This window comes from Pan paniscus, chromosome 10 (assembly GCF_029289425.2).
Source record: "Pan paniscus chromosome 10, NHGRI_mPanPan1-v2.0_pri, whole genome shotgun sequence".
NCBI classification, from domain to species: Eukaryota; Metazoa; Chordata; class Mammalia; order Primates; family Hominidae; genus Pan; species Pan paniscus.
The window spans coordinates 68,514,289-68,529,138 of NC_073259.2; the positions used below are offsets into that span (position 1 = coordinate 68,514,289).

The following is a 14,850-nucleotide window of genomic DNA, read 5'->3' on the forward strand; positions in this document are numbered from 1 at the left end:
GTTTAAAGGTATATATGTGGCTGTGATCCTGTATTCAAGAAACTATTAACAGTTTCATTCTGATCTAACACCTATTTTAATATTTATTTATGTTACTCATATTTATAGGCATAAGATAAGATGTCATGCTGTCCCAAGTTAAATTCTCATCCTGTAACATTAAATGTTCAAGTGTATCATATTAGGGAGAAAGGAGGGAAAGTAGGTAGAAAACAGGAAGAGTGGGAGCGAGTAAGAAAGAAAAGAGAAAAAGAAAGAGATGAAAGGGAGAGGTTGAAGGAGGACAGCAGAGAGAGGGAATGAAGGTACCCTGAATCACATACTAGCTAGTACCATACTATGACCCTTTCTCTTCATAACCAAAATTCTTCAACAGTTCATAACCCGTCTCCATTTTCTTCTTCCTCGACCCAATCTTCATAACTCCACTGGATCTGTTATTTAAGATACTACTTGTCATATCAGATACTATTAAATCAAATAAACACTTCTGATCTTATCTTTCTTTAGTTCTCCAGAGAATGATAATGACCCTCCATTTTTCTTAAAACTCCTCCTTTGGTGCCTGTTACACATGATCTCCTATATTTCTACCTAACACTTTGACTACCATTTCCTTGATTCCTTTTCAGGCTCTTTCTCCAATAAACCACAAGTTTCATTATTTCATATCTCTTCTGATCTTCCCACTGTACTGAATATTCCGGATTACCACCTTCAAAATCCACTCTTCAAATTACCACCTCTAAGCTAATGATACCCAATACATCTCCAGTATAAATCACTCTGCAGAAATCTAGATCTATATACTCACCTTACTACCAGATAGTTTCATTCAGTTGTCCAACAGGTATACCAAGCTTGCCCATCATCTTAAATAAACCTGCTTTGCTTCATGTTTTCCATCTCAGTTAATAATACATCAAAAAACCATTTGCTCAAGCCAGAAATGATACCACTAAGTGCTAACTTCACTCCAGTCACACCATACTAACATTCCCTGACTCTGCCCCGTCAGAGGTACTGACCTCTGTGACCTCACAATATTATTGTCTAGGTAAAAGTCATAAGAAATGGATTCAAATTTAAACATTGACAATTTATGCATTATGCAGCCTTAGGCAAATTACAATAACTCTTCTAAGCCAAAGTTTGCTCTTGTGAAAATGGGGAAATAATAGGTAGCTCAAAATCATGTTATACAGCTTAAATGAGATAATGCATACCAACCACCTAGCTCAGTGACAGGTACATGGTAAACATTCAGTAAATGGAAGTTGTCATTGAAGTTATAAGTTGGCAACATTCAAAACAAGCTTTTCCAGAAATCTTTTCACACCTATCCCATTATTCACCCAAGCACAATATAATTCTAATTTTTCATTATCTGTTAAGATACTATAAGATTTCTAAGAAATAGTGACAAACCATTGCATAACAATATATGGGATGCATTTAAAGCAGTGATTAGAAAGCAAACTTCATAGCCCTGAAGTTAAAAAACAATGAATTAAATTCCAAGCTCAAACTAAAAAAGAAACAAAAAAGAAAATTTAAAAAGTAGAATAAGGAAAATAATAAAGATACTGCATTCATTGAAGTAGATTAGTAAGAAAAAAGGGTACATATAACTAATCAAAATCCTGAATTTCAAATGAAAATTAAACAAAATAGTAACTAACAATAAAAGGGAAAGAACTCAAATATACAAAATTAAATGACAAGGAGAATATAGCTATCAAAACAGAAAAAATTAGTAAGCAATAAGGCTCTTCTACAGACTTCTAAGTAAATCAAAGCATTTAGAAAAATGAAAAAATTCCTAAAGAAATGTAGTTTCTAAAAGTTGATCTGATTAAATATTTTTTTCAACTTTTAAAAATAAATTTTCTGTGAAAAAAATAGGCAACTACCCAACAAAGAAAGCATCAGGCTCATATTATTTCAAGAGGATTTCTACCAAAAATTCAAACATTATACAAACCCAATATTCTAAAATTGAGAAGAACACTGAAAATGAAGGAAAACTTCATTAACACTACAATTAACATAACATTAATAGTAACACCTTATAAAGACATTAAAAATCAGAAAAATTCAAGATTTTCAGATTAGAGTATCACTTATAATGAAGTATAAGTTCTAAATAAAATATTAAAAAAATGAATCCAGCACCATATTAAAATGATATGTAATGAACCAATAGAACTTACTCCAGGAATGCAAGACTGGTTACCTATTACAGAATTCATTAATATAATACTCCATATTAACAGAATTTAAAAAAAAAAATTATATGATTATCTCCAGACTCTGGAAATGCCTGTGATAAAACTGAACACCCATTTCAGTTAAAAACAATCAGAAAATAGAAACTGATGGACACTTTTTAAGAAAATAAAATATATAAACCTCAGCCCTAAAGGCAGCAACTTAACTAATGGGAAAAGATTAAAGGTGTTTCCGTAAAGATGAGGAATAAGAAAAGGATGCCTACTAACTCTCTATCTTTAAACATTGTACTAAAGGCACAAATCAATGCAATTCAACAAGAGAAATGAAATAGCACCATAAAAACAGAAAAAAGGTGAAAATAATTTCATGTTTCTATCATGAGAATACATATAAAATTAACTCTAATAATAAAAGCATTCAGAAGAGCAGCAGGATATAAACTTGACCAGCAGAAACCAATATAATTCATATGTAAAAACAATAACCATTTAGAGAATGTAATGGTAAAGAAAATAAGTATTTTTCACTGCAACAAAGACACAATACAGTACTTAAGAATAAATTTAGCAAGAAATGTGAGGAAAACTTTAAAACACTCCTGAAAGACAAAGAAATAGACCTAAACAAAGGTAAAGATATCTCTTGTAATAGGATAGAACATCTAAATATCATAAAAATCCCAGTCCTCTCTTAATTAATGTATAGGCTTAATACAATCCCAACAAGTTTTTTATAATGAAGTTAGACAAATGGGCATTAAATGTGACATTAAAAAAGTGAGCTTGAGACAACAGAACAACCCTAAAAGAGAAAAGCTATATGAGGAATACCATTCCCTCTTATTAAAATATACTAAATTAAACTATATTAAAACATACTACTATTTATCAAAATTTGCTGTATTAAATTATGTTATACAATCTCTATAAATAAGATGGTATATTATTTGGCACAGCAATTAACAGATCAGAAGAACACATCAGAAAGTCCAAAAATAGATCCAAGTATGTGTGAAGCAAGTATGTGATAAAAGCAGCATTTCAAATCACTGAGTCAAAGATGGGCTTGTTAATAAATAGTGATAGAACAATTGATAAGTTGTTTGGAAAAAATGTATTAAATAAAATTAAACTCTTATATCATATCATACACAAAAAGAAACTCCAAAGAGGATCAGGGATCTAAACAGTTTAATAATGAGATCATATACCCTAGGAGAAAACATGAGTGAGTTCTTCTTTACCTTAGACATAAGAAAGGGCATTCTAACTATGGCTTGATTATAGATACAACACAAGGAAAGACTGACTAATTTCATCATATAATATATTAAACGTTTTTTCTGTCAAAACAAATATAAAAACCAACTAACGACTTAGAAAAAAAACTAATATGTATAACATGTATCACAGATAAGGGCCAATATTCCTAATAAATAAAGAACATTTAAAACCTGGGGAAAACAATAATATGTATAACATGTATCACAGATAAGGGCCAATATTCCTAATAAATAAAGAACATTTAAAACCTAGAGGGAAAAAAAGGTTGAGGGAATAAAAAATATCCATACAATGAGCAAAAGATGTGAACGATTTACCAAAATGAAAATATACAAAAGGCCCTTAAATATATGAAAAGACAAAGATACATACATCTACTTATTTGCTGTAAAGGAAATGTATGAAGGATAAAGCCAAAAACAAACAGGACTGATAGTGGAAGATCGGCAGGAATGAGGTGGAAAGATAATAAATGAATGGCAAGAAATCTCTCTTCTCTGAATATAGGTTTTAACACAGTTCTCAACTTTTGGCACCATGTTAATGTTTCACATACTCAATAAAAGAAAAATGAAATCAACAGGCAGGGGAATGAGAAATCCTAACACAGAATACAAAGAACAACAAATGAACTTGCAAATGAATAACCTGATCACATAACACAGTGTGAGAGAGGGAGGGGTAAGAACTAACCCAAGTTACTTTGGGACATAGTATTTTGATTGAATGTCCTCAGTGTAAGAACAAAAAGAACACTAAATAAATACTGAGGAGAATAAGAAAAATGAGAAGGAAAGGGAAGAAAATGATACAGCAAATGTGGTAAAATGTTAACCTTTGAAGAAAATGAATGAAGGATATATGGGAATTATTTGTCCATTTCTACAAGGTTTTCTGTAAGTCACAATAAAAGTAAAGAGGAAACAGCGAAGGGGAAATTATATAATAAAAAAGAAACAACACATCTCAAGAATTACTCACCAGAGGAAAAATAACTTGGTCTCCACAAAATCCTTCCCTAGGCAAAACTGCTAAATAAAGAAAGACTTGCTACCACTAAAAATATATATCAGAAAGTTTCCACCAGTTACTGTTCATAACAGCAAACAAGTGGCAACAACCTAAATACTCACTGACATAAGATGGGTACCTGAGTTGTGGCATAATCAATTATTTATCAGTGAAAATAAAGAAACTACAGATATATGAAACAACATGACTGAATCTTAGAGACAAAATTTGGGTTAAAAATATAAATCCTGAAGATTTCGAACAGTATGAACCCATTTTTATAAAGCACATAAACAAGCAAAGCTCTTATATATATATGTGCACACAAGCACACACAATTTTTTGTTGTTGTTGTTTTGTTTTGTTTTTTTACAAAATCAAGGAAATGCTAACATAAAATGGAGGACAGTGGTTCCTCTAGGGACAAAGGCAAAGGGATAGGATAGAATAAAAATTATGAAATTGGTTAACACTCGAGTTCTTAAGTTAAATAGCAGATTCAGGTGTGTTATTTTTAAATACAACAAAGAAAAAATAAAAAATAACTATACCTGCTTAAAAATATACTTCTAAAGACTTTTGTTTCAATATCCTACCTAATTGAAATAATCAACCCCCAGGAGTCACGTTAACCCCCAATCAAAGCATGCTCTGAGTTAATAGGATAGGAAAAGATCCAGCTTCAAAGTAAAGACTAATAGGGGCCAACTAGCTTTTGTGGGAAAAAAAAAAAAAAAAAAAAACTCAACAATCAGCAACAGACCAATAAACACAAAATTTGGAGATGCAAGCCTTTCTGGCATCCTGCTAATCAGACCAATAAGACATATGAAAAGTTGAATGTAAAGTGCTTACAATTCATAGGCACTATCAATTTATGAGGCATCAGAGGAATTTTCAGAAAGTTGTTGAATTTGATACTATGTTTACTAAGTGTTTCATAACCCAAATCCAATTTTTAATATAAAATGAGAAAACAAATGAATAGCATCTGTGAAAGAAAAGAGAGCATATTATTTCCCTCTAAGTGAGAACTAGATTTTTTTCAGTTAAACCTCTACAGTTTTTGCTATGCTACAATTCACATAGCTTCACTAATTTAAGGTGACTGCCCTATAACATTCAACCCTTAGAAGAAAATCTGTCCTAGTAAATATTGTCCACGTATATAGACACAAAATGTTATTTTATAGTAACGATGGTATACATGTTTTAAATGTGTGTGCTTAATAAATGGGAAATTGTAAACATAATTTTAAAATTACAAATTCTAGTATGTAAAATATAAATATCTTCTCACTTAGTCAAGGTGCAATTTTTAAAGTTTCAAACTGCTTACAGTATTCTTTGGTCTATTAAAAATTGTGTAATGTCAGTCCTCATGCCCAAAATCTTTAAATGCAGGAAATCAGGTGTGCCCAACAACACCTACTTCCACAAAAACACAGCCAAAATTTTTTAAGAGAAATCTATAAAATTTTGTTTCTTTCTGTATGTTGTTTGTTTGCTTGCTTTTAATGCTTAAGCAGAGTATAGATACAATTTGCTTTATTTTAAATGTGAAATCCTTGGTGTTCTAAGATTTAGAGAATACAAAGTCAGCACAATATTCCTTCACAGCTACAAAGCAAATCAAAAGTGCAATGAATGGCAGTTCTTCATTTTTAACTTTGTAAGGGTAACTAGCAAGTCACTTGGACATATCATTTTTCATTGACAGATCTCTTCTAAAGCACAAAAAGCTAACTATGTCAAAACATGACACAGGCGAAGGTGCACCAAGTTTCCAAACAGTATGCAATTTTTTTTCCCAGTAATTCTGTTTGTGGTCATTTCTGTTTCATTTTACATAAACATAATAACTCTTATTAATTCTAAATAAGAAATGGGTAAAAATAGCCATGCACTTTTACCTATACCCCCCAAAAAAATCTGTTTATCTCTGTTAATGATTAAAATAATTCAAGAAGAATATGCCAATAAAATAATGATTTTTATGTCTTGTAACTCAGAAAATAGTTTTGACCTTTAATTTTCATTCAAACACCCTATTATCCAATGCAGGTCCTTGTTTTTATCCCATTCTTTCATCTTTTAGGTACATTAGAGGCTGGTGACTATCTGCTTTCATAAACTGTCATCTCACCTCTGATCCCCAAATGTATTTTCAGGTCTATGTTGTTGAATCCACATCTTCCTATTCAATGCTCATTGCTGACACCTTTGAAAATCACTCATGTAGGGAAATCACTGTTATGAAAAAACAAAGAATTTGCAAGTGCTTATGGAGATCCAAATCACATATCTAAATATGAAGATGTTACTAAAAAAAATTTGAAACTAAGTGTACACATTTCTTTTAAAATTTACAGAAAATGGTGAAAGTCAGTGTTTAGAAAATCCTTGTTTCTATCCAAGGAGGGTTACTCACAGGAAATGACCCTTGATATATAATGTATATGTTTATACATTATATGTATAGATATATAGATGTAATATAATGGATTTTAGGATGTATCTAAGACATCTAGGTTGGAAATTGAAGGAAAAATATATAATAGCTTTTAAAAGGCCAAGATGGAGGAACATAGGAAATAAAAATGATCACTTCCTTAATAAAATGATTACATCATTGATAAAATTTCTACCATTTTAGTTATTTTTAATTATTTTCTAGAGTTATTGGCATACTATAAACAAAGACTCCACCTCTACTCGCTTCTTTGAGGAATAACAGTGTTCCAGAGGGCTGTTTGGGTAACCCTGTATACTACAAATTGCAATAATCAAATTTCGGAATTCTGCAAATGACAAAAAAAACTGTTACCATTTCTAAAAGAGATGCAGAGGAAGAGGCCTCGTAATCTTTTGCTAGCATAGTCAACATAAAATTATATAATATAAACATAAATATAAATATAACTTTTTGAATGGGAAAATTTAAAAAATAAAAAATTTAAAAAATAAAATTTAAAAAAATTTCATTCACCACTGCTTCTTTAATATCACAGCAAGAAAATACCACAGCATCCAAAAATAAATGAAAGTAGAAATAAACTAATGAAGTAAAATACAATAAAAAATGATATAAGGAGTCTAAACAGTTTGAAGAATATGGGAGGAATATTCCAAAATCATAGTATCTTTTATCCAAATTTACTATCTAAAAATAAAAGGCTTTTTTCTTTTAACTCTTGCTCACACTGGTGAACAAAATTCTAAGCAATTTCTGAAGTGCAAGAAAAAAATTATATCACACCTTAAGCTAAAGTGATACATTTCGAACACATCATTTTAAAATGTTAAGTTCCTGCTGAGGTAGTTTTTGGCTCCTGAGTCTCTGGAAACTAGATCCTTAAGAAATTTTTTAAACTCATTAGAACATAATGACACACTTAAGAAAACAGTGTCTGTGTTCTTTATTGGACTCATTTATCTAATCACTTATTCAAAATACAATCGTAGAGTAGCACTATATTCAAGACACTATGTAATGTAAGATACAGAGCAATCCTTTACATTAGAAAACTTTACCCTGAGATTATCACATTGGTATTAAAATAATAAAAAATAAATAAATTATCTAAAGTACTTAGTTGTCAGATGTCATGGAACGACTTGCCATTGTTTGTAGTTTGATATCACTATTGCAACACTCCAAATAGCAAATGATTAAAATATTAGTGTGCTATATATCAAAGGTGTTCAATAAATCAATTTAAAATTTTCATTTTGACATTTCTTGGAAATATTTTAAATATAAAAACATGATTTTCAAAAAAAAGATAAAATCTTGACTCACAGTGATAAAGTAGATATATATTAAAGATTTTATATACAATGAGGGAACCAGGCAAATGTTATAATCACTTCAAAGGAAAAATCATTTAAAATAGGACAAATTTATAGAGAGTGAACAAATATTGAAATAAATTGCAAATGGAGGTCCAACTGCTTTTTTTCTAAAGGTGCAGAGTCAATCAGAATTTCATGTCTATCAGTTCCTACAACATATGAAGAGCTGTAAATATAAAATAACTCAAAGACAATGAACAGGGCTAGAATCAGATAACCCTGAAACTTGTGCTGAATGTAGACAATGAATAGTTTTCATTTTAAAATATCTTTTTTTACATGACTATTAATTCATTCTCACATTGCTATAAAGATACTACCTGAGACTGAGTAATGTATAAAGAAGCAGGTTGAGGTCAAGCGTAGTAGCTCAAACCTGTAATCCCAGCACTTTGGGACGCTGAAGCAGGCGGATCACCTGAGGTCGGGAGTTCCAAACCAGCCTGGCCAACATGGCAAAACCCCATCTCTACTAAAAATCCAAAAATTAGCTGGGTGTAGTGGCACCTGCCTGTAATCCCAGCTACTCGGGAAGCTGAGGCAAGGGAAAAGCTTGAACCCAGGAGGTAGAGGTTGCAGTGAGCCGAAATCGTGCCACTGCACTCCAGCCTGGGCAACAAGAGTGAAATCCCATCTCAAAAAAAAAAAAAAAAAAAAGAGGAAGCAGGTTTAACTGACTCACAGTTCCACATGGCTGGGGATGCCTCAGGAAGCTTGCAATCACAGCAGAAGGCAAAGGGGAAGCAGGCACCTTTTTCACAAGACAGAAGGAGAAAGAGAGCCAGAGAAGGGGAAGGGCGACACTTTCAAACCAGAAGATCCTGTGAGAACTCATTACCACAAGAACAGCATGCGGGGGGAACCACCTCCATAACCCAATCACCTCCCACCAGGTCCCTCCCTTGACATGGGGGGATTACAATTTGAGATGAGATTTGGATGGGGACACAGAGCCAAAGCCTATCAATGACCAAAAAGAACAGCTCAAATTTCTGTTAAGTGAAATGAAAAAAGCGGAGAGAACTGTCATTGACCTGGTACATACTCTGGTCTAGGTGCTGTGCAGTATTTTTGTGTGTGTGTCAACTTATTTCGTCCTCCCTATAACAACCATTTCATAAATGAAGAATCTAAGATTCTGAGTTTAATTATAAAGTACAAAATTTCACAAACTAGAAGACTGTCAAGTCACAAGCAGAGCTCATGTCTGTTTTACTCTAAATCTCAAGCTCATATTCTCCACTTCACAAGTACTAAAAATGCAAGTTAAAATCATGTTAAGATTTTGGGCGTGTGTGTGTTATTTTTCCAGTAGTTAAAAAAACAATGAAAAATACAGGCAAGGAGCCAGGCGCACTGCAGACAAGGAGGTGAGCACAGTGTCCCAGCTACTGGGAAGGCTGAGGTGGAAAGATGGTTTGAACCCAGGAGTTCGCAGCTGCAGTGAACTATGATCACATCATTGTACTCCAGCCTGGGTGGCAGACCAAGACCCCATCTCTTGGAATAAAAAAAAAAAATACAGACAAGGAAACAGACTACAGAGAACCAAATAGGAAAAGGATAAGTTAAAAAGAGACAGAGAGATGAAAACTTCAAAAAGAATTTTAAGAAACTAATGTTTTCATAAAGTATATATTTAATTGATACCAACAACAGTCTATCATTAAATGCCTAAAGAGAAAGCAAAACATGACTAGCTAGCATATATACAGTGATTTAACAATGCCAATTAAAAGAATAAAATAAAAGCAACAGTCCTCAAATAAGCTCTTAACTATATCCTACTGCCAGTAGAAAACAAGACTTAATGAAGTAAAACAAAACTACTTTAAAGTCCCCTTCTGCCCATCCAGTTAATTATAATAGGAAATCTAGTTACAGTATGTGAATATTAGCAAAATGAAACACAATTATTTGTTCTTTCTTCTCTTTCTTTGAACCTTCAATATATAGCTTGCCACAATTTGCATTCATTTAAGCTACGAAGATTATTTTCAGTTCTCTTACTTCTATGTATGCTAGTTTTTCTTCAGTTGCAGATTTTATGTCTTATTCTCTGAATGAGCTTCTTCTGTTCTATTTTCTATCTATATGCCCAAGACACTCTTGCTGTTAATCTTTTTATAATGTATATTAATAATCTTTGACTTAATCACTATGTATTTTGAAATTAAAATCTTCTTTCTTTTCTTTGCCTGTTATTTAAATCATAAAATAGAAATATCTATGAAAAAGACTTTTAGCACCTTATTGACAGTTGTCAGATTACAAATATACCATTTGCCAGAAGCTGACTCAGCATCCTAAAATGACATAAACAGCCCCATAATAATTTCCAGAGTACACACAACCTAAGTATTATTGTACATAAACAGAATTATTCACTTTAGAGTTTTGAGGGCACTTTGCCCAAGTGTACATCTACAGTTTGAGAAGCATTGGGTACTATCCAAATAGAGTACTCTATTTAAGTATTAACAAAGGCAATGTACATCTACCTGACAATTTATATACTACATTCTTGTGGCTTTTATAAATTTGATAATCATAATAGTTTCAACAGCAGAAGACCAGCCTATTTTATATTAATATGGTGAAAATACTATTTATTAAAAAAAAAAACTTAGTCATCACACCAACATATACTTAGAGCTAGATAGCTAAACACATGTGCCATCAACCCATAACAGGGACTCAAAAGCAAAATTTGAGCCTACTAAAGACTCCAACTCTCAGCTCAATGTTAGGTGTCATTATCTCCTCTTTTCAAGCAGGTTAAAAGAAATAGCAGCTATTAGACACCTCAACTCTTAAATGACCTCCAAGAAATTTTATATGCCCAAATTTACAAGGAATATATAGTTTAAATAAAGTTCTATTGTTATTATATCCATTAAAGTTAATCAGCCATAAGGGTGAAATAAATTGAAAACGGTAGATTTTCATTTGTATTAGGTTGTTGCTAAAGTAACTGCAGTTTTTGCATTGTTGGAATTCGCTGTTTGATGTTGGAACACATTCTTAAATTAATGTGGTTATGTCATACATCATTTTAATGGGCATTTCTCACTTTATGTTCTTTTGCTGATGACATATTACCTGCTGTTTATTTTATGTTTATTTTAGACCATGGAAATGATGTTAGATGAAAAGCAAACATGAGCAATTTTCTTATTTTAGTTCAAAACGGGTGATAAAGCAGCAGAGACAACTCGCAACATCAACAACGCATTTGGCCAAGGAACTGCTAATAAACGTACAGTGCATTGGTGGTTCAAGAAGTTTTGCAAAGGAGACAAGAGCCTTGAAGATGAAGATCACAGTGGCTGGCCATTGGAAGTTGACAACAACCAATTGAGAGCAATCATCAAGGCTGATCAACTATACAAGAGGTTGCCAAAGAACTCAACGTCGACCATTCTACAGTCATTTAGCATTTGAAGCAAACTGGAAAGGTGAAAAAGCTCAATAAGTGGGTGCCTCATGAGCTGAGCGAAAATCAAAAAAATCATCATTTTGAAGTGTTGTCTTCTCTTATTCTATGCAACAACAATGAATCATTTCTCAATCAGATTGTGACATGCAACAAAAAGTGGATTTTATATGACAACTGGCAACTACCAGCTCAGTAGGTAGACTGCAAAGAAGCTCCAAAGTACTTCCCAAAGCCAAACTTGCACCACAAAAAGTTCATGGTCACTGGTTGGTGGTTTGATGCTGGTATGATCCACAACAGCTTTCTGAATCTCAGCAAAACCACTACATCTGAGAAGTATGCTTGGCAAATCAATGAGATGCACTGAAAACTACAATGCCTGCAGCCAGCACTGGTCAACAGAAAGGGCCCAATTCTTGTCCATGACAATGCCTGACCACATGTTGCACAACCAATGCTTCAAAAGTTGAACGAATTGAGCCATGAAGTTTTGTCTCATCTGCTATATTTACCTGACCTCTTGCCAACCAACTACTGCTTTTTCAAGCATCTCAACAACTTTTTCAGGGAAAAGATTTCCACAACCAGCAGGGTGCAGAAAATGCTTTCCAAGAGGTTACTGAATCCTGAAGCATGGATTTTTACACTACAGGAATAAACATCCTTGTTTCTTGTTGGCAAAAATGTGTTGATTGTAATGCTTCCTAATTTGCTTAATAAAGATGGTTCAAGCCTAGTTATAATGATTTAAAATTCATGGTCCAAAACAGAAATTACTTTTGCACCAACCTAACATTTTTTCAAAGTAAAAAAAACAAGGATATGGTGGTGAGGAAATACCTTCATATAAAGAATGTTTTGCCATAAGAGTACAGTAAAATACCAAAGTTATACCTCTTGATAAACATAAAAAACTAAAATTTACAAAAAACTTAACATTTTAACCAGAAATACCAATGCTAAAATATAGTATACTTTTAAAAAACATATGAGTTGGGTATGAAGCCTCACAAACTAATCTTTAAGGTAAATATCAATCAGAAATTTAGAATATTCAGCATTTAACTCCTTAAAAAGTGATAATTTAACTATAATATGATCCTACATCTACAATGAACAAAATATAAAAAACAATTGGCTCCTATTGCATTGATGAAAGCTTTATTTGGACCAGCCACTACAAAAACACACTTAAGTACACAGACCAGTGACACTATTATAAAGCAACCACACAAACAAGTCTGCATAATAACCAGCTAACATCATGATGACAGAATCAAATCCACACATTTCAGTACTAAGCTTGAATGTAAATGGGCTAAATGCCTTAATTAAAAGGCACAGAGTGGCAAGCTGGATAAAGAACAAAGACCTAATGGTATGCTGCCTTCAAGAGACCCATCTCACATGTAATGACATCCATAGGCTCAAAATAAAGGGATGGAGAAAACTCTTAACAAGCAAATGGAAATCAGAAAAAAAGCAAGGATTACAATCCTTATGTCAGAAAAAAAAACAGACTTCAAACCAACAGAGATCCAAAAAGACAAGTAAGAGCATTATATAATAGCAAAGGGCCCAATTCAATAAGATCTATCTTAAATGTATATGCGACCAACACAGGAGCACCCAGATTCATAAAGCAAGGTCATAGGGACCTTCAAAGAGCCTTAGACTCCCACACAGTAATAGTGGGAGACTTCAAAACCCCACTGACAGAAATAGAGCATCAAAGCAAAAAAAATAACTAAGATATTCAGGGCCTAAACTCAGCACTGGATCAAATGGACCTGATAAGACAACTACAGAACTCTCCACCCAGGCCAGGTGCGGTGGCTCACGCCTGTAATCCCAGCACTTTGGGAGGCCGAGGCGGGTGGATCACAAGGTCAGGAGATCGAGACCATCCTGGCTAACACGGTGAAACCCTGTCTCTAATAAAAAATACAAAAAATTAGCCAGGCGTGGCTAATTTTATATGACAACTGGCAACTACCAGCTCAGTAGGTAGACTGCAAAGAAGCTCCAAAGTACTTCCCAAAGCCAAACTTGCACCACAAAAAGTTCATGGTCACTGGTTGGTGGTCTGATGCTGGTATGATCCACAACAGCTTTCTGAATCTCAGCAAAACCACTACATCTGAGAAGTATGCTTGGCAAATCAATGAGATGCACTGAAAACTACAATGCCTGCAGTTTTGTAGGCTGGGACTACAGTGGCGGGCATCTGTAGTCCCAGCTACTCGGAAGGCTGAGGCAGGAGAATGGCATGAACTTGGGAGGCGGAGCTTGCAGTGAGCCGAGATCACGCCACTGCACTCCAGCCTGGGCAACAGAGTGAGACTCCGTCGTCAAAAAAAAAAAAAAAAAGAAAGAAAAGAAAAGAACTCTCCACCCCAAAACAGCAGAATACACATTCTTCTCATCGCTACAGGGCATGTATTCTGAAACTGACCACACAATCAAACATAAAATGCTCCTCAACAAATGCAAAAGAACTGAAATCGTAACAAACATTCTCAGATGTGAGTGCAATAAAAATAGAATTCAAAACTAAGAAAAAAGCTCAACACCATTCAAATACATGAAAATTGAATAACCTGCTCCTGAATAACTTTGGGTAAATAATGAAGAGAAGGCAGAAATCAAGAAGTTCTTTGAAACGAATGAGAACAAAGATACAACATACCAGAATCCCTGGGACACAGCTAAGACAGTGTTAAAAGGGAAATTTATAGCACTAAATGTCCACAAAAAGAAGTTAGAAAGATCTCAATTTAACAACCTAACATCACAATTAAGAGAACTAGAAAACCAAGAGCAAACCCACCCCCAAGCTAGCAGAAGACAAGAAATAACCAAAATCAGAGCTGAACTCAAGGAGACTGGGACCAAAAAAAAAAAAAATTCAAAAGACCAACGAATCCAACAGTTGGTTTTTTGAAAAAATTGGTAAAATAGACCACCAGCTAGACAAATAAAGAAGAAAAAAAGTAATGATCCAAATAAACACAATTAGAAACAACA

General features: G+C 33.3%; 1 protein-coding gene across 6 annotated transcripts in view; it reads right to left on the reverse strand.

Annotated features, from left to right (window-relative positions):
- The window catches only part of CCDC91 (coiled-coil domain containing 91), a 388,370-nt gene that overhangs the window by 276,841 nt on the left and 96,679 nt on the right, over window positions 1-14,850 (reverse strand). The window lies entirely within an intron of this gene.